At 40.8% G+C, this 24737-nt stretch overlaps 1 protein-coding gene and 3 non-coding genes across 4 annotated transcripts in view; 3 read left to right on the forward strand and 1 right to left on the reverse strand.

Moving 5' to 3' along the window:
• Window positions 1-24737, forward strand: part of LOC144213351 (uncharacterized) — a 231123-nt gene that overhangs the window by 13914 nt on the left and 192472 nt on the right. The gene's annotated exons all lie outside the window — the stretch shown is intronic.
• Window positions 6271-6342, reverse strand: trnap-ugg (transfer RNA proline (anticodon UGG)). The gene has a single exon. It is a non-coding gene; the product is annotated as a tRNA-Pro (tRNA).
• Window positions 12817-12888, forward strand: trnap-agg (transfer RNA proline (anticodon AGG)). Its single transcript has one exon. It is a non-coding gene; the product is annotated as a tRNA-Pro (tRNA).
• Window positions 20444-20525, forward strand: trnal-uag (transfer RNA leucine (anticodon UAG)). Its single transcript has one exon. It is a non-coding gene; the product is annotated as a tRNA-Leu (tRNA).

Consider the following 24737-nt stretch of genomic DNA (forward strand, 5'->3'; position numbering starts at 1 on the left):
TTTAGAAAACAAAATCAAAACTAGATGAAGGCAGGGTCATTGGTGCAGTTTATCTTGATCTCAAAAAGGCATTTGACACCATTAACCACCAGATACTGCAAACTAATTTTAATTTCTCACCAAGCACGCTAAATTGGATTGAATCAGACTAACAGAAAAACTGTTTTGGGGGGTACCGCAAGACTCAGTGCTAGGTCCACTGCTTTTCAGTCTTGAAATAAATGATCTGCCAAACTGTTGTGCTCGGATTGTCACCTCGCAAATGTCTGCCGATGTTGCCATTCTATTTGTCCACATGAAAAAAAAACATGCTCATCTCTCATCTTGTCTTCCTCTTATCCCAAGTCGAGTCGTGGGTACAGCAGCTTCAGCACGGAAACCCAGACTTCCCTTTCCCCAGCCACTTCATATAGTTTTTCCGGGTGTATCCCAAGGCGTTCCCGGGCCAGCGGGAAGACATAGTCTCCCCAGCCTCTCCGAGGTCGGCCCCGTGGCCCCCTTCCGGTGGGACGTGCCTGTTCAGCTGCGATAGGCTCCGGCACTCTCCGCGACCCTAATGCGGATACATTGCGGTTCAGAAAATGAGATGAGATGAAGGGGAGATTTATTCTTTTAATAAAAAAATGTATTTAATAAAAATGTATTAACATTTCACAAAAAAATTATTTATTTTTGCCAGATCCGTTAGACAGGGAATACTCTAAATCAGTGGCCAGCCAATCGCAGTCTTTATGGAACCACCGGCAAACACCGCATGGCAGATTTACCTTCCTGCAGGGTAATGTCCGATGGTCTCTCGTTCTCAAAAGTTGCCGTTGATTAATTTGGTCCGTTTCAAGCAAAAGGGGCAAGAGGCCTAATAAAGAAATGCTCTAATTGAAATCATTTACTAGTAAGCCATGAGACAATTTGCAGTCCAGTTTGGTTCTTTTTGTTTAGAAGACTAGATGAGTAATTTGCTCTGTAAAATAACGGGGGCAGGCATTACCTGATTTTGTGTAACAAAAATGAGAAAAGACAGTGGACTACACTTTTGTGCTACTTCTTTGCAAATATTGACATTTTATACAAATCTTATACAAGCGCGTCTCTGGTTCAAAATGACAAGAAAGCTTTTATCACTATTGCCTGAGTTATTTGTTTTTGCAGAGCCTTGATTTTAATACATACAGCTTTTCCAACTGAAAGTCAACATTGATTTACTATGTAACAATCTGTAAGACTCGCTGTTGAGTCAATTAAATCAAGTGATTAAAGGCATATTTCTTACCCTTAGTTCTTAATGTAATCAATATTTAATGAATACTCAATATGTACTCACATGGATTTTTAGCAATCTACTGTGAACATTTAACTTCAAGGGCTATTATATTCATATCTACTGTGTATGTCTTCCTATTTTGTTCAAAACTGTCAACCAAATTCTCCTCGCACGCAATTCTAAGGGTCAAAATTAAAATAAAATGTTATAATAACATCTATGTGAATTTTGTAATAAGATTTTGTCATAAAATGAAAATAAGTAGGAAAACACTAGACGGCGTCCGTGTTTCGATCCCAAACCAGGATTGAGTCGAAGTGAATGCAGATGAAGTAACCACTGAGCTAAACCAATGCGACAGTGCAGGTGGAAAAACGACTATTTATATAATCTGATTATATGAATACCTGTCAACTTGTACGTTTTATACGTATTTAATACGTGTTTTTACCATTTTAAATCATGTTAGCCGTGCACCGACTTTTGTACGGGAAAAAAAATATTTAAAAAAATCGCCATATTTATGAAAACCGATTTCAACAAGACCATTATCGCTAAAATCGAGATAGTCTCGTAGGCTGGTAGCCAACGACGCTACTGTCTTAGATTGTTACTATTGTCACGGTATACCAGCAAAAATTATCCTTAATCGTATGTATTTTTTCAGCGGTGTGTACGGCAATATCGATAAAGGAGGACATGTGCATGTATAGATATACATAGAGTAAATATCGTGGAAGCAAGCATGGAGGAGCCACCTAGTAAGAAACGAAGAACTCAAGGATTGGGTCGACACCAGAAAGAATGGGAGCTACTTTAAGGTGAATATGCTGACTGGATTAAAGCATCGTTAAGAGGCACTCAATTCTCACTCTGTGTCCCTTGCAATATTTTTGCAAGGGACACAGAATGAGAAAAAAAAATTGTACAATCCACTCGCAGAAACTTTCACGTCTTTATAAAGACGTGAAAGTTGCTGCGAGTGGATTCTATGATCTGAAGAGCCACTTTAAAACTGCCGGAAACGTGGAGAATGTGGAAAAAAAACAAATCACTTTTCCCATTAACCAAGTGTGACATGGTGAAGTGAGTTAAGTTATAAATTATTGCATGTGTGTGTTACGATCACGTCGCGTAGTGCGACGCGATCGGGGGGGAAGGTGAACCCAGGTGCGGAGTCGCCGAAGCAAATGGAAAAGGGGAGGCAGATATGTTGCTCTTGTTGCTTGGTTTAATAAATGGAAAAAACATAACATAAACAACTGGCTTGATCACTTACTAATACAGAAAAGAAACATGCAGCGTAGCGTGGCGTCAAGTGAACGGCATGACAAACGTGGAAACACAGGGAACCTTCAACAAAAACCATAATGCTCAAATAGCCAAACAAAACCTAATCACCTAATTAGCCACGGCTGATAACCATGATGACATCATGCCAGGATGGGCAATCAAGCCACTCCTGACAGTGTGAGGTTAAACTAGTTTTGGGATAGATGTTTATCAGTCTTCGATTATTGATGCCTCCAGCCAAATAGCAGGGGTATGGATCGGTATTCGATTTTTTATGTCTGGGCTCATGTAGCTGAAATGCGGGGAAATCTTCAGGCATTTGAGTAAAAGTTGGCTTGAAGATAACAACAACTGACCTGTCTGATTTCCCCCTGTGTTTTAATGGTATGTTGTTTTGTTGTAGAGACCGATTGAGTGTGGGGTTTGCAAGAGACAATAGTTAACATGTGAGAAAGAACATAATGCTTAGTAATGTTTGTTTACTTTTTATGTGTGTGCATGAATGTGCGAATCTCGGGTGGAGGACATGTATAGCCTCTAGCAAGCTACCTTCGGCCGCCATTATACTGTTAGCATGATAGTCTGCAGTATATGACGGTCGTAGCAAAGGAAGCTTTGCTATTGATATTTCACGAGCCTCGAGTAGAGCACATGTAATAGCATTAGCAACGTACCCTCGGCCGCCATTAGCGTTAGCATTGTGATGTGTATGTGTGTATGACGGTCGTAGCAAATGAAGCTAATCTATGTTATTGAGATTCCTTTGTTTCAGGACTTTACAAATTCCGAGCAAGAACAAATCCTGAAGGATTGTCCGACACAATGGTCGTCTCTAGAAAAAGTGGTTGAAAGAACATTGTCTCAGTACGAAGCACTCAAAAGCTACTTCGCTAGCCATGCGGATGTTGAAAGGGCAGGTAAAGTGAAAAACATCCATGATCAACTTCAAGACCCTTTTACTCTCCTCAAACTCCACTTCCTCAGCTTCATCCTGCCTCAAATAAATCAATTCAATATTGTGTTCCAAACAGTGGCATGTATGATTGGAGATTTGCTACCAGAAATGGAATGACTCTTAAAGAAACTTTTGGTGAAATATGTGAAAATGGAACATGTCAAATCTGCTGATAATTGAACTGTGACAACTGTTGCTCACAAGTGAGACCCTAATTAGAGCAGATAAAGACTGCTAAATCATGCACATTGGCTTACAATAGGAAGCACTGAAGGCACAGTTTGTTGCATTGTAAACTTTTTAAATTGAATAAAAAACTTTGTATGCAAATTACCTTTGTTATTTCTATTACACTGTCTGGTTACCGCGAGTAAACATGCGTCGTACGGTGTTTGTAAGGTTTTTGGTTTTTTTTAAAGGGGAATCATAATCATTTAAAAGGGAAGTTATCGGCAGAGGTTGACAGGTATGCTAAATCGAAAAGCTACATTTTGATAAGAGGTTGGGTAATTTCAAGGACATTTGCTTTAAATGTTACATTGTGTTTGATCTTATTTCAAGTAACAAACAACACATTTCAATATTTAAATCTAATGGTTTTTAAGGTTAATTCACAATTTGGTGATGCACAATCCCCCACACAAATTTGTTGAAGGTAGTGTGGCCGAGTGGTCCAAGGCGCTGGATTAAGGCTACAGTCTCTTAGGTAGCGTGGGTTCAAATCGCACCACTGCCAGTGGATGATTTTTTATTTTTATTTTTTAGGATGGAAACTATAGAGAAGTATTTCTTACTATCTTGTTTATTCTTTCATTGCCTTTAAATAAGGTGCATCTGTATGTGTCTTGAAATCAAACTTATAACCTTCTTGGGTCAAATTCAGAGAATAAAATAATTTGCAATGGCAGTCGCTCCGTTGCCGGTAACCGGTCAAATAGTCCCGGGGGCTATTTAGCCAGTGACCAGCCAAATAGCCTATATGACCCCATATAGCTATTAAGCCGATGTGACAGTATATATTATTTAATTCTATAGTAAACCCCTTACCCTCCTTTTATATTTTCACAACTTGTCTCAAATAACAGTCCACTATCTCAGCATTATATTAATATTGTGATAGGTTCATTAATAATTACACTTCTTTGTAATTATCAATAACTGCCGGCAGACATCTTATTCAACTATTGACATTTAAATAAATAGATTGGATCACGGATAAGAACCTTAAAGGGAGGTACATCAAGCAACAAGGATTTCCCCTTCACTCAAAAGCATCTCCTCGAATAGACATTTTCGTACGACTCTTATTGCCATGAATCAAAACAATTTACAAGGTTGTTGATTATTTCATAATGCATAAGAAAAAACAACATCTGTAACTATAATATCAATCAAGGTATTCTACCAATAACAAAACAGGACACTAAAACCAACAACATTTGGATTAAAAACAATCACCCCTTCATTTGACCTAACAATCATATAACAATTACATAAAGAAAGACCGAAGTGCGTCACGAGGTATGGCCACTATGCTGGAAATGGCAGAAACAACATCTTTGTTATAGGCCAGTGACCCTGGCTCCGTTGCAAAAGAAAACAATCGATCTCGAAGCCCCAGATTGGGTGAGTTGCTGTATAAACAATCCTTGGATAAGAACTCCACGTGAGAGAGGACTTGACAATTGTATATGACCTCGAGCACTTTAGGAATAATAAGAAGAATGATTTAACAAAGAAATGAATTACTACACATATATGTATAAAAGTAATACAGAATAAACCCAACATATTGCTCTGATTTTTCTTTGAGTCATCAAAACACAGGGATATGACTTTAATGTAGACTAAAGGCAAGGTCAATCCATTATGAGGATTGACATTTGGTAATATTTCTCCCATTTCTAAAGCAATACTCAATATTTGGCAGCTATTGCCTGCCAACTTTACTTACTTACTTTAATACACACATTAATGCGTTAATGGTCTTTTTTTCTGTTTATGTTTCATATGTACTGTTAACAGATGCAGTTTTTTATAAGTATCGTATCTTGTGCTGACCCGACCCATCTGTCAGATTTTTAAAGTCAATGTGGCCCGTGGGCCAAAAAGTTTGCGCACCCCTGCACAAGACAGACGAGCCAGGGGTGCCCACACAATGACACTTTTTTCCTTAAGTGGGTAATGTCCCATATGACCCCGTCATAGATCATAATTCGACAAAACCAGGGCTCGTCCAGGAGTTGGTCCTGGGAAACCTGGCACCACTAAACCATCGAGCCAGGGGTGCCCATTGCCTCACACTTTTTTTCTCAAGTGGCCAAAAATAGGACTCATCCAGGAGTTGGACCTGGGACCTCTCACAGACTCAAACCCTAAGCGAGAATCATAACACTAGCCAGATGTCCTCATAGAATGATGCTTTTTTTCTCAGGCTTATTACAGCCCCTAAGACCCCACCATAGTTCACCATTTGACAAATCAAGGGCCAGAAGTTGAACCCAGGGACCTCTCACACCCAAAGCGAGAACCATATCACTAGACCAACGAGCCAGGGGTGCCCAATGAGTGACACTTGTTTTCTTTCATGGCTAATCTCCCATATCAGCCCATCATAGATCACAATTCGACAAAGCAAGGGCTCGGCGAGAATCATACCACTAGACCAACAAACCAGATGTGCCCATAAAGTGAAACGTTTTTGTCAGGGGAAGTATGTGACATATCAACCCCCATAAAAGATCACAATTCGACAAAGGTAGGGCTCGTCCGGGAGTTGGACCCGGGACCTCTCGCACCCAAAGCGAGAATCATACCACTAGACCAACGAGCCAGAGGAGCCCATATAGTGACACTTTTTTTCTTGGATGGCTGATCAGGTGAAGTATGTGACATATCAACCCCTATCATAGATCACAATTTGACAAAGCAAGTGCTCGTCTGGGAGTTGGATCTGGGATCTCTTGCGACCTAAGCGAGAATCATACCAATAGACCAACTTTTTTCTCAGGTGGCAAATGTGCCATATCACCCCCATAATAGATCACAATTTGACAAAACTAGAGCTCGTCCGATGGTTGGACCCGGGACTTCTCGTATCCAAAGCGAGAATCATACCATTAGACCTACGAGCCAGGGGTACCCATACCGTGACACTTGTTTTCTCAGGTGAAGTATGTGACATTTCAACCACGATTATAGATAACAATTCAACAAAGTACAGGCTCATCCAGGAGTTGGACCCTGTACCTCTCACACCCAAAGCAAGAATCATTCTGCTAGACCAATGAGCCAGAGGTGCCTATTAGGTTACACTTTTTTTCTTGGATGGCTGATATCCCATATCACCCCATCATAGATCTCAATTCGACAAAGCAAGGTGATAGGTTCATTAATAATTACACTTTTCTATAATTATCAATCACTTCAGGCAGATATATTATTCAATTATTATTATAATAATATTAATATAATGTGCATCTTTGGTCAGGAAACCTTATAAGGGTAGATACATGGAGACTTCAAGACTTCCTCCCGATCTCCAAAATATCTCCTCGAACAGTGATTTCTCGTACGGCTTTAAAGCCATAAATAAAAACAATAACAAGGTTATTGATGAATCCAACATGTGTAAGCAAAAACAACATCTGTAACTATAATAACAATTAAGGTTTTTAACAATAATAGAAAGAGGAAACTAAAAACAAACTCCATTTGAATCAAAACAATCACGCCTTCATTTGGCATAACAATTACATAAAGAAGCGCGAAGGGCATCGCGATGTGGGAACACTATGCAAGTGTTCCTGGAAGTGATTGATATCCATCTGCTAGTATCAAGAGTCCTTGACGACTCTCCGCTGCAAACCCAGATCAACAGTCCTCGGATGTCAGATAAACAGTCCGTGTGAGAGGACTGTGATTGGGTACAACCCCGAGTTCTCTTCGGACAATTGGAAGAATGCTTTAATGCTTTAGAGAAATTATTAAATACACTCATATATCATAGTATTACAGAATAAACCCAACATTCCGCCGTTTTTAATGATATGTATGTTACTAATTGTTTTATAGTAATCACAAAAGGAAATTTCAGGTGACTGCAATTTTACCCGCGTATTCCTTATTCGCATGGCTGCTCTGAAAAGGAAAACAATCATTTTCGCCCAATTCATCCTCGGAATTCCCGTACTCCTGGACTTCACTGCTTTCCCCGGTACGTTTCATAAGCAGAGAATATAATTTGTGTAATTTAGAATTTGTAGGGCCAATTGCAGTAGTTATAAGGTGGCTTAGCAAGGAGCACGAGGAGTGGTAAGGGACCCATCGGGTGACGTGTTGTTCGGTATGAAGGTGCAACGTTGTTCTCCAAACATTTTGCACACACGCCCCCTTGCTACACAAGGATCATATCCACCGCTATGCGATCCTGGAACGCCATTAGACTGGTAGCTGCCAGTTGCTCCTTTATGGCCACAAATCCCTGTCCAGTATAATTTCCAGTTTTTGGACATTGTACTGCAGGTAATTTATTCTATCTACATTTTTGTTTGGGGACTTGGTGGAGCTACTTTGGTAAAAGGGTGGTCTCAATTGAAACATTGAGGGGACGGGTAGGATAAACTTTCTGACTTAATAAAATACGGGAAACACCAATATTAATTGAAAAGATTATTGCTCAGCAAGCAATACCATAAAACTATAGGGAACTCTTTTATATTGGGTTTGACGTCTCCATATGGTTTCAATTGAGACTAAACCATCTTACAAAGGATTAGGATAACCTACCAGACAAGGGAAAATACGATGGGGTCTAACAACTCCCTCAATCACCATTCTTTTGGGGAAAAGTGTTTTTACAAATGAAAAAACGTGTCCTACTTGGCAAGAAAAAATATTGAAACAGTGTTTATCCTGTTACGCAGTAAATAGGAAGTCAATTTTTCCACTGTTTAATCATTTTACCTGCTTAAACCTTACAGGGCATGGTCTGAAGCTGGGGGCGATAAATGAGACGTGGTGTACCGGCGTTCTAAAACAAACTACACCCCTGAAACCACGTTCTGGCCTATGGTGGCGGGGTGGTAGATAAATTATACGACTCCTGCCGAAACGCGGCAGGACTAGGTACTTTGGTCTCACTGCTCTTACCGGTGTCTGTTTTTCCATCCACAGTGGAGGAGATACAATTGGCGGATCAGAATTCGGAGGAGGTGAAGGGTCGTCCCTCCCGACATCGTCGAGAGGCATGGAGGGAAGGAGATCCAACATACATTGATGCGATTGGCATCCCCCGGGGCGTACCAGATGAGTATAAGCTGGCTAATCAGATCGCAGCAGGTTGGGAGTCTATCTTCCTTCTAATCACCCCAAACAAAAATGTGGATAGAATAAATTACTTACATTACAATGTCCAAAACTAAGAAATTATATTAAACAGGGATTTGTGGCCATGAAGGAACAACTGGCAGCTACCAGTCTGATGGTGTTCCAGAATCGCATAGAGGTGGATATGATCCTTGAAACAGGGGGCGTGTGTGCAATGTTTGGAAAACAATGTAGCACCTTCAAACCGAACACCACGTCACCCAGTGGATCTCTCACCAGGGCCATTACTGGCCTGCAAACACTGAACCGCAATATGCAAGAGCCTTCTGGAGTAGATACGTCCGCATTGTCAGATTGGTGGGATAAGACCTTTGGAAAATCTAAAGATTTGGCTACATCCTTCGTGGTGACTATAGGCACAATTACCGCTATCCTAACATTGTGTGGGTGATGTAGTATCCCCTGTTTGCGCTCCTTGCTAAGCCGACTTATAACTACTGCAATTGCTCCTACAAATTCTAAAGTACATGAGTTGTATCTTATGGGACGGTTTGGGGAAAGCAGTGAGGTCCAGGAGTACGGTAAATCCGAGGACCAATTGGAATAATATAATTATGTTCTTTCTCTTTCAGACCAGCCATGGGAGTAAGGAGTAGGCGGGAAAAATCTCAGTCACCCGACATAACCATTTAGTGATTACTAAGAAATGATTAATAACATACATATTATAAAAACGGGGGAATGTTGAGTTTATTCTGTATTACTATTATAAATACATTTGTATTAATTCATTTCTTTGTTAAATCATTCTCTTTCAATTTTCAAAGTGTTGCGAGGTCACGAGTATTGCCAAGTCATCTTTAACCTGGACGGCCTGTTCCAGGATGGTTATACAAACAATCCACCCAATCTGGGTCCTTGAGATTTGGTGGGCCCTTGGTGACGAGGCCAGGGCTATTCGGCCAATAACAAGAATGTTGTTATCGTTATGTAACCGTACACTTCGGGTTTTTCTGTATGTAACCATTATATGATTATGATTATATGATATGATTCTTAGGTCAAGGAAGTTGTATAATTACTCTAATCTAAATGTTGTTAGGTCTAGTCTCCTGTTTTTGTTATTGGTAAAATATTTTGATTGTTATTGTAGTCCCAGATGTTGTTTTTACTCATACGTGATGGAATGATCAACAACTCTGTAACTTGTTTTGATTCATGACAATAAGAGTCGTAAGAGAACGTCTATTCGGAGAGACGTTCGGAAGTTGTAAGAGGAACTTGCTGAAACTCTCCCCTTAGGAGGTTTTTACCTGTTGTTATCCATTTCTATTTAATTAAATGTCAATAATTGAATAAGATGTCTGCCTGCAGTTATTGATAATTACGGACGAAGGTAATTATTAATGAACCTAACAGGGTCGTAGGCTAATATGTTTCCCCCTACATCACGTCCTGTGAATCTCTCTCTGACTCTGCCCAATCTATGTTTCAGTGAGTTATTTAAGGCTTTCTCCACTTCAGCTCCATTCAGGTTATAGGATGCCACTAACTGACAGAATTTTCTGGCCTATTGTTCCGCATTTTCTTCCACATCTCCGAGTCCCTTGCATGCTTCCAGGCATCGGGCCTTGGTCCAAGGTCGGTAGGCCAATAAGATTATTTTTTCAATGTCCTGTACACGTTTCACACACTGTTCTTTCCATATTTTCAACACCGACCACTGTTTCTCAACTTCCTCACTTTTCTTTTCCTTCCTCTCCCTGTCCTTTAACAATTCCCTTTCTAAGCACATCAAATCTTTCATATCCTTCATATTGGGACAGAAACCATGTTTCTTCACCAACCTTGGCAGATCCAGGCAACTCCCTATACCTTGCATTTGCATATATTTCACAGCCGGTAACTCCCCGATTTTCATTTTGCAGTCTGACAATAAACCCACTTCTTTTGTTACTTTCTGACACATATTAATCATTTACTTAATAGTTTAAACAACAATTATTTTCTAAACTACCTGAAATTGATCTCAATACTTTGTGATTCACCCAATATCTCTGAATATACCAAGACCAAAAGTCCCTGACTTAGTCTTAGTAGAGTCCCTGACTCTATTAACAGACCAAGACTATAAGTCCCTGACTTATTCTTGTTTTACTTACGTTGGTCCCTGTCCACAAATTATAATGTTCTATGCACATTGGTCCCAGACCAAAAACTATTATGTTCACCGTAAGTTGGTCCCAGACCGCCAACTTTTAATACTACTGCAGTGATAATACTCATTCAAATCACACTTCTCATAGACAGAAATCAAAGGGTGAACTCACGATCTTTCTCGTTCCGAACCTGCCCTATTTCGGGGATCCGTCACTAGATTACAGGAGTGGCGAGGGAAAGTCCGCCGGGTTCACCCTTTCAATGGAGGATGCTGTCGTCGTGCCCCGTCGTCGCTCCGGCAATTGTTGGCTGTTGGGTCTCAGGTTTTCGGCAACCAAGTATGATAGATCTGAAAATACAACTTCAGGAGAAGATTAAGAAGTAGTGAGATCAATTTAATAGGAAATAGGTTCATTATCAAACTGCAACGAGGGGAGAGAAAGGTTAAACAGTGGAGTCCTGTTCAGCGGGATGTTTTTGCAGCTCTCTATCAAATGAACAGTGGGTTCGTCTTTATATAAGAAAACAGGGCATAGTATGGTTTCTAGACAACGATCAAACTCTGGGCAATGTGCAATTAATTTGTGTCAGGTCTCCATGACAACGACCAAACTTTGGGCAAAGTCTGGTTAATTAGTGGCAAGTTTCCATGGCAACGACCAAATTTTGGGCGAAGTCTGGTTAATCAGTTGGGAGAGCGTTAGACTGAAGATTTAAAGGTCCCTGGTTCAATCCCGGGTTTCGGCAGTACTTTGGACATTAGTGAACCTGCCCTCAATCAGCTGGCAGTCGTTTTACAGTCAAGTTTGACTCTTGTGAGGGAAGATAGGGAATGTTGGAGAGCGTTCCATGAATCGACCTCGGCCTTTGTCAGTCCATTAGACTCTCTAAACCAGACCAATATCAGTTCATGCTCCAATTGGAATATTGTACTAGTAAGCCATGAGTCAATTCCTAGTCCAAGTTGGTTGTGGCTATCAGTTGGCTGAAGTAACTCAGTTGGGAAAGCGTTGGACTGTTGACCTAACAGTACCTTGTTCAACCTTTGCAAAGCCATGGGTCGTTTTTTTTTTTTACATACGGTAAAAATACTAGAGTGGGGGTGTGTGTTTCAATGTGTCACGACTTTTCCATTATTGCATTATTGGCAAACAGATAGTTAATCACAGCCACTCGCATGGCAGTCGCTCATGCTGACTGACTGGGGCGATGAACGGCGGCACTTTACCTTCCAAAACAAATTTCTATTTGTAGGTGTGTCACACGCAAATCTAATGCATTAATCACCTGGTTCCCTCTGGAATGAATATTGCTGATAAGGCAGCAAAAGGGGGTGGAGCTACCAGGAGCCGCAATGGGGATGTGTGAGGTTCATCAATTAACTCATGGCATGTTGGTCTTGTGGAATGATTCTTGCTTAGGGTGCCATAGGTCCTGAAGCCAACCCTTGGATGAGTCATTGCTGTGTTGTTTGGTGATCTATGGTGGGAAAAAAGCTCTACATCTGGCTCGTTGGTCTGGTGGTATAATTCACACTTAGGGTGCAATAGGTCCCGGGTCCAACTCCCACATGAGCCCTTGCTTTAATGAATTGTGAACTACGGTGGAGTGATATGGGACATTAGTCATCTGAGAAGAAGAGTGTTACTGTTTGTGCACCCATGCCATGTTGGTCTAGTGGTATGATTCTTGCCCAGGATGTCATAGGTCCTGGGTCCAACTCCTGCACGAGACCTTGCGATGTTGTTTTGTGATCTATGGTGCAGTGATATCGGACATAAGCCATCTGAGAAAAAAGTGTCATTCCATGAGCACATCTGGCTCGTTGGTCTAGTGGTATGATTCTCGCTTAGGGTGCGAGAGGTCCCGGGTCCAACTCCCGGACGAGCCCTTGCTTTTTTTGAATTGTGATCTCTTATGGGGTTGATATGTCACAAGGTAACCTGAGAAAAAAAGTGTCACTGTATGGGAACCCCAGGCTCCTTGTTCTAGTGGTATGATTCTCACATAGGATGCGAGCGGTTCCGGACCCAACTTGACTGCAAAACGACTCATGGCTTACAAAGAAACAGTTTTCAAACTGACTGCCAGCGGAATTAGGCTAAGCTTGCAAAGTCCAAAGTATTGCCAAAACGAGGAGGTAAAACAGGGACCTTTAGATCTTCAGTCTAATGCTCTCCCAACTGAGCTACTTCGGCTGATTGATAAAAACCAAAAACAACTTGAACTGTAAATTGACTCATGGCCTACTAGTATAATATTCCAATTGGAGCATTAAGTGATATTGGTCTGGTTTAGAGAGTCCAATTGACTGACGAAGCCCAAAGTAAATTTAGGGAACGCTCTCCAACATTCCCTATCCGAGCCAATTCGGGTCATGTTGATGACAAGAGTCAAACTTGACTGCAAAACGACTCATGGCTTACAAGGAAACGGTTTTTAAACTGACTGCCAGCTGTTTTAGGGTGGGTTTGCAAAATCCAATATGCTGCCGAAACCCGGGGTTGAAGCAGGGAACTTTAGATCTCCAGTCTAAATGGTTTTGGTTGAGTTTACAAAGTCCAATGAACTGCCAAAGATTGGGGTTTATTCTGTCTGTTTACCAAATCTCCTCCACAAACACACCCGGATCAAATGATCAACTCATCAGCAAGATATCCAGAAGCCTAATATACTGATTATTTGATGCAGGTCTGTTGGTGGAGGGAGTTTTGGAAAAATAGACCGGATAAGGGCTCTCGAGAACCGGACTTGGCTTACTTTGACTCACATAGGTGAACAAAAATCAAACTAGACTGCATATTTACACACTGATTACAAGTCAATTGATCACAAATTGAATTGTAGCTGATTTTGGTTGGTTTGATATAGTCCAACACACTGCCAAAGCCTAAGGTTGAACAAGGGACCTTCAGATCTTCAGTCAAATGCTCTCTCCCCAAAGATTTATCCGCTTCAATAGGTCAATAAAAATTAACATGAACTGTATACTGACTCTAGGGTCCCTAGTAAATAGAACTCAAATAGATTATTAGCTGATTAGATACAGTCCTAGGGAGTGCTGAAGCCCAAGGTTAAACCAGGCAACTTTAGATATTAGGTCCAATGCTTTCCCATTGGAGCTATTTTAGGTCAGACTTACCACAAAAACACTCTGAACTGCATATTGTCTATTGGTTCATTTATACTGTAAGAGCTAAAATAATTCATTTTTGTTGCAAGTATTTTTCAATCCTGTTTGTGTTTCATTCATTGATTTATGTCCTTGTCAGCTGATTGGAAATCAGTTCCTTTATCAGAATACATCTCTGTTACTTGTCTTCTTCTGGCAAGATATCTTCTGATTCCATTGAGCCAAGCATTAGTGCTGAGGGAAGATGAAACTTTCAATGATTTAATTCATTCAACTTCCGTATTGCGCATCCTTGTATCAATATTGCAAAAATGTAGACCAAAAATAATTATGGCTAACCTATTAGGGTATGTTTTGTGCATTGTCTACATTATAAAAGAAACAAGTTTTTCCAGGGTTAAAGAAACTGTTGGGAAATTTTGTCTTTTCCATGACTCTATTTGAAATGTGAATTTTCATTGCAGGGTGCAAAATTAGCCAGGACCACTGCCTTTACTGCTGTTCATAACTACCTGGGATAGACCCAATACAGAGGATGAACAAGTGAATCCATAACACTCCGCTCATCTATTTCATAAATATGTAGGCAAATCCTACCCTTGTGGCAACCAACCCCCTTCTCCCTGAATGTAAAAAATAAACTACTCATAAGATATTGCAACAAAAGTGAAAACTTTCCCCATCTTAGTGGGATACATGATATCCATACATTTTTTATATGCAGTAGTTTTTCACGGTTAGAAAAAAAACTAGAAATACTTACCCCCAAAAAATGGAAAAGGGAGAAAAGAGCACAATTTTGGTCAGCCTGCTCCACAAAGGCTAATATGTAATGTACACTATTAGCGAAACTGCAAGTTTAAATTCAACATGGTATCTTTTTTGTTAATCCCGGCACCGAATGTCTCGTACGTCGTTTTTTTTGAAAATGGAATTTTATAAATGCAAAATGGATGACTGTGAATAGCAGCACTAACCGTGCTATGACGGTCCCCAGCCGAGTCCAAGGTTCTTCAACTGGCGATCCTGAAAGGCTCCAGCAGCAGGTTGGAAAAGCCACGAGTCTCACTATATCTCAGGGCAGCCAACTACTCTGGAATTCCAGGAATTTCCCCGGAAATCCATCACAAACTCCGGACCACCTGCTTAAACTTGAGAAATCCTGAAGTTTTAATTTTTTTGAAGCAACCATTTTGGAAAAGTACCATATTTCCAATTTAAATGCCTCAAAAATGTTCTCAAAATTCACACCATCGCTATGGCTTCCGTCATTTTTATTCAACTGTACAATAAACCAGAAGAATTCAGTAACACGAGTGCTATGTGAATCATTACAAGTTACAAGTTTCGACAAATGATTACACTTTTGCGAGTTCAGCGTAGCAATCGATTTGGAATTGATTGCATAGGTAACCCCTATCGCTTTAACAGTCTCGTTTTTATTTTTTATTTTTTTTATCCTATCACTTCCAGGGTTGTCCTAAAGCAGTGCTTCTCAATTATTTTCTGTTAGGCCCCCCCTAGCAAGAAGAAAACTATTCGCCCCCCGCCCCCCCCCACACTTCCCACCGTGACTATAAATAAAATCATTTTATAAAATTGTTATAAGTACAACATTTTATCCTGATTAACATTAAAGAAAAGGATAAAAGAACGAAATATAGTCAAACTTACAAAGAATAACTTTATTAAATCTTGTTTTAAGTCTGCAACAGAAACGATTTTAAGTGCATCAATGCCTGAAATAAAAAATAAATGAGAGCGCCACTGCCAGCTACTGTAGTAGATGCGCAATTACACTTTATACTAGTACGGCCAAATAAAATCCTGTTCCCCAGGGTTACACGCGCCCCCCCCTCCCCAGGGGGGCGCGCCCCACTATTTGAGAAGCACTGTTCTAAAGAAAGTACTCGTACACAGCACTGACTGGTAAGTCAACCAGTCACTGGTTAAGTGCTAAATTAACGGCATTTTGGATGAAACCTCTAATACGAAACCCAGACAGTCACAGAAGTTTATTGGTTCGTATTTGACAAAATATCCCATGTTGGAGCCATCGCCAAAAAGACCGACATTTGCGCATTGCACTACATCCAAGTGTTCAGCGTGACAAGTTGGAATTACTGACAATAGAACACACGTATTATGCTGTACTTTTTCAATAGATTGCCAAAATGCAGTATTTCAATTAATGTACAAATATGTTTAATTTATATTTCCTATGCTTCTTTTTTTCTCCATTTTATAACAATTTTGCTTGAATCGCATTCACTTTAGAAACACTCTGGAATCGGGGCATGTCTACTCCTGAAATGGGGTCGGCGGAGGTTGGCACCTTTGATAGATGTTGTTGTTGTTGAGCCACCCAGGCGCCTAGGGGTTACCCTCAGCCGCGCGAGCACTGCCACTGGAACGCGGATTAGTTCATCATTTCGACTAAATCTCTGGGAAGAAGCTGAACAGGAAAAGGGTCTATGACCGATGTGCGTAATTGTGTTTTAACGTAGCGTGCCACGTTCCTGGTTGGCAGGTCTGGGTGGTATTTTGTTGGATTCACAGGCTGCGCCAAGCGAGCCCCTCTCAGGCGACACCACGTGAACGCTTCCAACTTTGTCTCCCTTTGATATCTGTGCGATTGGTTTGATTGATTAGTTTTGAGAGTCAGCTTGTGAGATCTGGAGTGAGAAGAAGCAGAGTAATGCAAGGGAAACATGCTGAGATCATAACCCAGAGGTCATTGAATCAAAACCATGCTCCGCTACGAACAGTAGGTTTTTTTTTTTGCAGAAGAAAACTACCCCACTTTCAAGGTTTACTTTGAATTTGGAATGTTGAAGTTACAGTATCATCACATTGTAGAAACAAAACTATCTTTTATTTTTTATGAATTTGTCAAATTGTTCAAATTAATGTATTCCTTTTACTCTTAGTTTTAAATCTTAGCAAATAACGTTTCTGTTTTTTTGTCACCTTTGAATTTGGAAAGCTGATTTTGTCATCAAAAAGACCCAAAAAGTATTTTTCACCCAAAAGAGAACTTTATTGGAACTACCAAAAAGATTACACGTTAAATCGGTTTAAAAACATGATTGATCTTATAGTATGACAAAAGTACATTGTACCACTTATTTATTTTGAGCAAATTAATAGTCTTTCACACACCATATTACTACTAATGTTTCTCAGATCCTAGATTCAATATATAAATAATTTTCATTAAAATGTATGTTTGAATAACACTAAATTTTTTATTGGATTTGCCAGCAAATTTAATAGACAAAAACTACAATTTTTCAAATTTCTTAGGCATGTCTTTAACTGTGAAGACATCACATTATTGATTATTTACTTTCTAATTTCCTAATTTAGGCTCTACTATATCGGATAGAATTGTGAGGTAAATAAAATCTTCAACAACACTCAATTTGCTTGTACAGTAATACCATGACACACAAATGTACCAACATATGATAAAATTTGAGGTATGAGAAAAATTCTGAGCAAATTTTTGACTTGAGATATGAGATATTTGAGATATGAGCACACCAAATTGTTCCTGATTGGTGGAAAATTAGAACAATTAAGATGTTTTTCCATTGTAACATTCTGTTTTGTTTTTTTTCTCGGATGGAAACAGATCAATTTGTATTTTGTTAATTTCTATGGGAAGAATTGACTTGACATATGAGTAAATTGACATACTAGCTCGATCCCGCTGTAATGTATTACTGTATTTGAATTAAAACACAGGATTTTCAGAATGCAAATTACAATAATACTTCGATTACAATGATCTTTCATATGGACATTGATAAAGCAAGCCAAGCCGTGATTGGCCACTGTTTATCATACCACATTTGCGTATTTTAAGTCTGTCATTTCGACTAAATCTCTGGCAAGAAGCTGAACAGGAAAAGGGTCTATGACCGATGTGCGTAATTGTGTTTTTAAGATATTCCTGCCACAATATGAGATAAATGGGCTTTTCTCCTGTGTGGTTTGTTAAGTCTTCTTTTTAGGTTCCCTTATGTGAATATGTTGGAACATTAACTGTGCCTGGAAAATGTTTTTGAATTGTGCAGCTTTTTAATTGGGCTGTTATAGTGAGTCTGTGGCCACAGACGGAGCAGGAAAACATTGTTCTACAGTCTGGGTTAATAAGTATTCTTTTAAGCTTCCCCTTTGGGAAAATGTTCGACCACATCCTGAGCAGGAAGATGGTTTTTCGCCAGTGTGGGTTCTTGTGTGACCTTCTAAGTGGTACTTTAGAGAAAAGGCTTTTCAACAGTGTGGGTTCCTATGTTTTTTAAGCTTTTCTTGTGAGCGAATGTTTGACCACAAATTGAACACGAAAATGGTTTCTCACCTGTGAGGGTTCTTGCGTGGGAGTCTAAGCTTGTTTTGTGTATGAACGCTTGACCGCAAACTGAACAAGAAAATGGTTTTTCACCAGTGAGGCTTCTTGTGTTTTTTTTAAATTTCCCTTGTCATTAAATGTTTTACCACAAACTGAGCATGAAAATGTTTTTTCATCCGTGTGGGTCCTTATGTGGGCTTTTAAGCTTGTCATTTGTGTGAATCTTTGACCACAAACTGAACACGAAAATGGTTTTTCACCAGTGTGTTCTCACATGACTATTTAAGTGTCCCTTCTGTGTGAATGCATGACCACAAACTGAGCAGGAAAGTGTTTTTACACCAGTGTGTATTTTAGCATGACTATTTAAGTGTCCCTTCTGTGCGAATGCTTGACAACAAACTGAGCAAGAAAACGGTTTTTCACCAGTGTGGTTACTTGCGAGAGATTTTAAGCTTTTTTTGTGTATGAACACTTGACCGCAAACTAAACAAGAAAATGGTTTTTCACCAGTGTGGGTTCTTGTGTGTGCTTGTAAATATTGCTTGCGTGAGAAAAGGCATTACATACCGCAATTTGGATACAAAAATGTTTTTTCACCAGTGTGGGTTCTTGTGTGTCTGTTTAAATTTCCCTTCTCAGTAAATTTTTTACCACAAACTGAGCATGCAATTGTTTTTTTGCCAGTGTGGGTTCTTGTGTGTATTTTTAAGCGACCATTCTCTTTATATCTTTTTCCACAAACTGAACACGAAAATGTTTTTTTACCAGTGTGGGTTCTTGTGTGTATTTTAAATCTTCCCTTGTGTGTAAATATTTTACCACAAACTGTACATGATAAGGATTTCTCCCCAGTGTAGATCCTCATATGTCTTTTCAAATGAGACTTTTTCCCAAAAGTTTTTCCACACTGAAAGCATTTGCAAAGTTTGTCGCCCCTGGGATTTTTCGTGATATCTTCGACATCACCATTTTCAAAAAGCAAAAGTTGTTGTCATCTGATAAAGGAGCAATTACATTTTCTGCTCGCTATCCTTCTATTGAGCTGCCACTCAGAAGCTCCGCCCCTCTGTTGCTCACACCCAGATCATAATCACTCTTGAAAGGCTCACTAGTTGACCATTTGACACAGTCCTCATTTTTGCACTGTTCAGGGAACTCTGGCTCCTCCTCTATAATTTGAGGCCAAGTTGTGGCCTTTCCAGGCTCCACACCTACGCTAGCCACGCCCAAATCATCCCACTTAACGGCCTCACCAGGTGACCAGGTGACATCATCTTCCTCCTTTTGGATTGGAAGTTGCTCTTCTCTCATTTGTTGTTGAGGGAACTCTGACTCCTTTTCTTTGATTTGGGGGAGCTCTTTAAAGCCAAAAAACGTTTGCCCATCATTTTCTCTGAAACCTGCAAAGACAAAAAGTTCATATGCATCAGGACATGTACTGTATTTTCACGACTATTAAGCGTGTCCTGTTTTTTGCCGCAATGTCAATAACTAGTGCTATTGCTGTATTTTAGACACACAAAGGCCGGTTCTTCTTCTTCTTCTTCTTCTTCTTCTTCTTCTTCTTCTTCTTCTTCCTCAATAGGTTTTACGGTTGTTGGCAGCCAACGTACTGTAGCAGTATCACCCTCTACTGTCTCAGTACCTCAAATTGCCAGGTTCTCAATTCAGATTTTATACAGAAGGGGCGATAATGTTAAATTTGGTCTCTTAATACCACAGCGTGAAGAGAGAAGCTCGAAGTCCAATTCGAATCGAGCTAGCCGTGACACTAAACGAAAAGCTACATTTTGAGAAAAAGTTAGATAATTTTAAGGACATTTGCCTTAAATGATACATTGGGTTTGGTCTCATTGCAAGTAACAAAAAACATATTTCAATATTTAAATATAAGGGTGTCTAAGGTTCATTTACAATTTACTGATCCCCAATTCCCCATGGGATGACATGGAAGGTAGTGTGGCCGAGCGGTCTAAGGCGCTGGATTTAGGCTCCAGTCTCTCAGGAGGCGTGGGTTCAAATCCCACCACTGCGAATAACTCATGCACTGTACTTATTTATTTTGTTCCTAGTGCTTATGGCCCTTCACTAACCTGGAAGATAAAATGTGAAACTATTGGTGAGAGAGCTGAGTCCCAAACACTAATAGGAGTGTCGCGTTTGCACACCACTGTGCCACTGATGGTGCCTCAAGCGTTGCGTTAATCATAATTAAATTTTTATGAGACCCAAATTTTGTTGATGGTTTGACGAATAGAGAGCAAAGCCAATGGGAGATCTTGGAGCCAAGACATTTTGCTGCAGTACATTATTTTTGACAATTTCTCTTTCATTCGTTCAACTTTACCTTGGCTTTGTTGGTGATAAATGTGGAGTATAGAATGTATTCTTTATACTTTCTATTCAGTATAGTCACTAGGATAGAATTTTGGATAGCCGAGTGGAAAATTCCATCATGACACTTATGAGTTAGGGGTGCGTCATATACCAAGACACGCCCATTTCTTTGTTCACCTCTTCCCGCCTAAAGATTGTAACTAGGTCAAATGACCCTTTGTTGGGTAGTTAGGGATTCGAACTGGTCAGGCTAGGGGATGAACACATCTCCCAGCGCTGGCTACTCTGACCCCTCCTTCAGCTGAAGTCTAGTGAATGTCATCAAGCCGACTCTCCGTGTGTTTCCTCTGATCCGAAATTATTGAATGTATATGGTTTTAAACCCGACAATAAACACAACCAAATCGATGTTTAGGGCTTAAGATGCTCTAGACCGTCTGTAGGGCCTTATTGTTAAAATGAGTACCATGATCTGATCGAATGAGTGCAGGAAAACCATGTGTAGGGATATAATCAGTCACCAAAGACTTAAAGACTTCCGAGTCCTCCCTAGCACACGGGTATGCTTCCGGCCAATGAGAGAATAAGTCTACAATGACCAGAAGGTATCTTTTCCCATTTACTTGTTATATCATGTCTGTGAAGTTGATGGTGATCTCAGCCCCTGACCAGGGGCTGGATGAAATTCACCATGTCTTGGTTTAAGGGTTGGTTTGGCGTTGAAAAACATACATGTCTTACAGTCGTTGAGGTGCCGCCACACAAGAGAAGACAAGTATGGGTGCCACCGATGAGTCAATTTAGTCATCATTGCCTTGGGGCCCACGGGAGCGGGTGAGTGGGCCTCCGTCAAGACAGACACCGATAATGGCCCCATGGGGAGTACAGGGCATCCCATGGGACCCACCCATACACCATCCCCTCGTTTTACAGCACCCGCATGCGCCCACACAGTCCGTTCCTCTGGAGAGGCCGACTGCTGAGCCTCCAGAACCACATCCACAGACAAACTCTCATGCACAGTCTCAGAGTGATGGGCAGTGTCCAATAGAACCAGATTAGAAGCATTATCTACTACGTATCCAGCTACTGACTTGGCTAACTAGTCAGCCGCATGATTACCTGTAGCTGTAAAACATGAGGACTTTGAGTGGCCAGGAATATTAATAATCGCCACCTGTGACAGAAGGAACATGGCTTCACGCAAGCGTAACATGATGTCTTTGTGTGCAATGGGTTGACCCTTTGCTTTAATGTAATCATTGCGTGCCCATTCATGAAGGTCAATGATAGCAGCTGAAACTGCATACACCGAATCACTATAAACAGTAACCGGATGACCTGCTGCGGTCTCCAAAGCCAAACAGAGTGCTCACGCCTCAGCCGCTCGGGCAGACTGATTAGTAGTCAAGACAGAGGATGCACAATGCACAAAGTCATTTCCCCTGCTTTCCACTACGGCAGCCCCCGCTTAGAGACATCCCGAATGGTCTCTCCAACAACAACCGTCTGTAAACATAATGCGACCGGATGTAAGCGGTTTGGTAGCAAGGTCAGCACGAATGTACCTTTGGTGATTAACTTGCATACCACATTCGTGGGGGCCTAGATGGATGTTTTCTGCCATGTTAATGCCTGTGTGAACGTAATTGATGTTCGGTTACGTAAAAGTCTAGACTGTTGAAGAGATGATAAGGTAAATCCTGACGAAGCCACATACGCCGATACCCCATGATCAGTCAGAACGTATAGGGGGTTTCCCATCACCGTATGTGCTGTAACGAGTACAAACTGTTTGACGGAGTTCAACACTATCCAGTGTAACGCTACAATACATCAATACCCGTCTAGTTGCTGAAACCTTCTGAAACAAAACAGCGTTTACTGTGGTTTCCGAGTTAGACATCATCAAAATCAGGGTTGGCCAGGGCCGCCGCCGAGGCCAGTTCTTGGACCAGAGACACAAAAGCTTCATCCGTTTGTCCAATTAAGTCTTGCTCTGAGGTTCTGAACATCTTTGACTAGAGCACGAAGAGTATTTGTTTTGTCCACATAACATGGTATATAGGTCCTACTGTAACCACAGAGGCCTAGAAATGCCAACAATTCTTTTACAGTTTGGGGTGTGGAGTGAGATAACATGGTTTTTCGATGTTCAGGTGACATGGACAGTCCTCTCGCTGACACAATACGACCAAGAAAAGTTACTTCTTTTCGACAACACTGAAGCTTCTTTTTGGACACTTTGAAACCTAGATAATGAAGTTTGAGTAGGACCACCCTAGTGACCTCAAGACAGATTTCAGAAGTAGTTGCCGCAATACAAAGGTCATCCACATACTGTAAAAGAACAGTGTCATTAGGTAAAGTCAGGTCTTGTAACAGGTTCTTCAGACATTGATTAAAAATACCAGGTGAGTTTTTAAACAATTGTGGCAGGCGCTGACACTGCATATGGACACCGCTATAGGTGAAAGCAAAGTACTGTCTCGCTGAAGGATGTAAAGGTACACAGAAAAAAGTGTTAGCTAAATCAATACAAGTGAACCATTGGTATACTGGAATAAACGTAGTCAACATCCTATGGGGGTCTGGTCCTGGTAAGATCGGAGTCAGCGTTGCGTCATTTACAGGTCTGAAGTTATGTGCCATACGATTACTCTGTCCGTCTGCCTTAAGTACAGGTTGCAGTGCCGTGTCCCATTGTGAATCCGAAAGTTCTATCACACCTGCGTCCACTTAGAGTGTCTCCGATACCTTTGTCTGCATCTGAGGTCCATCTATATTGTGGCCTGAAGATGATGACACTCTCATCTACTTCTAACGTTACAGGTGGGATTTTAACACAATGGCCCACATCAAATGGTCCTGATGACCACAATGTGTTAGGAATAGTTTTCAACAAATCCTCTGTCTGGTGGTGATCAGTCAATTCCCTGCCGTGTTCTCAAGTCAAGATGTGTTCTTCCAAAATGGAGGAGTTTACTATTGGAGTCTGTGGGTCAATCTGATAAGAGTCATGCATTTTGGAATAAGTCAGTCCTCGGATGTATTTTAAGAAGTTTCTTGACCATTGGACCAAGTTGGCGAGCTTCATGACCAGGAAACAGAGCCAAAGAAATGTGTGGGTCAGCTGTATCTCACATTTTGTACCACACTTTTTGTGATTTATCCAAATCAACATACGACGCTACACCTTTTGGACCCACAAAGATTTTGGTGGATTTCAACTGCCAGGGTGTTCCAAGAACCTTCTGAAAACGGTCTTGATAGATTAAGTCATCATCTGTGTCATAAAATAACGTACAATGAAAATCATCCATGGGCGAATGGTGAGGTCGGATTGAGTCAATGAATGATTTCCACAGGTAATGAACAGACAACAGTCCCCCAGTGACCGGAGTTTCAGGCTCAAGACGTGACCAATAGACTGTTGCTACAGACTTGCTACATCCGATTCTTGTTGCAAAGGACACATCAACCATTGTCCACGTTTTCGTGCTGATTGTGAACACGGAATCTTTGAGCCATTTGGTAAAGTCACTGTGAGGCCATCCGGCCCACATTGGATGGTAGCTCCAATAGATATCAACAAGTCTCTTCCCATCAAGTTCACAGGCGTTTGGGGTGAATGAATGTAGGAGTGGTGTAGAGTCTGTTTCATGTGGGGGATTTCAGTTCGGAGAGGTCGGGTAATAGGCAGAGCTTGAGGAGAACCCGAGAAGCCGACCAAAGTCACGGCAGACGAGGAGAGACAACTGGGGGCAAGCGGGATGTTCAAAGATGAGTGCGTTACCCCCGTGTCCACCAAACCTGATGTTGGTACGCCGTTGACTTTCATGTGAAGCATTGGGTTTGCCGTACCACTGCTTCTTGATCCTCTCGGGCACCCCTATTCGGAGCATGTAGG

The sequence above is a fragment of the Stigmatopora nigra genome, chromosome 20, assembly GCF_051989575.1.
Source record: "Stigmatopora nigra isolate UIUO_SnigA chromosome 20, RoL_Snig_1.1, whole genome shotgun sequence".
NCBI classification, from domain to species: domain Eukaryota; kingdom Metazoa; phylum Chordata; class Actinopteri; order Syngnathiformes; family Syngnathidae; genus Stigmatopora; species Stigmatopora nigra.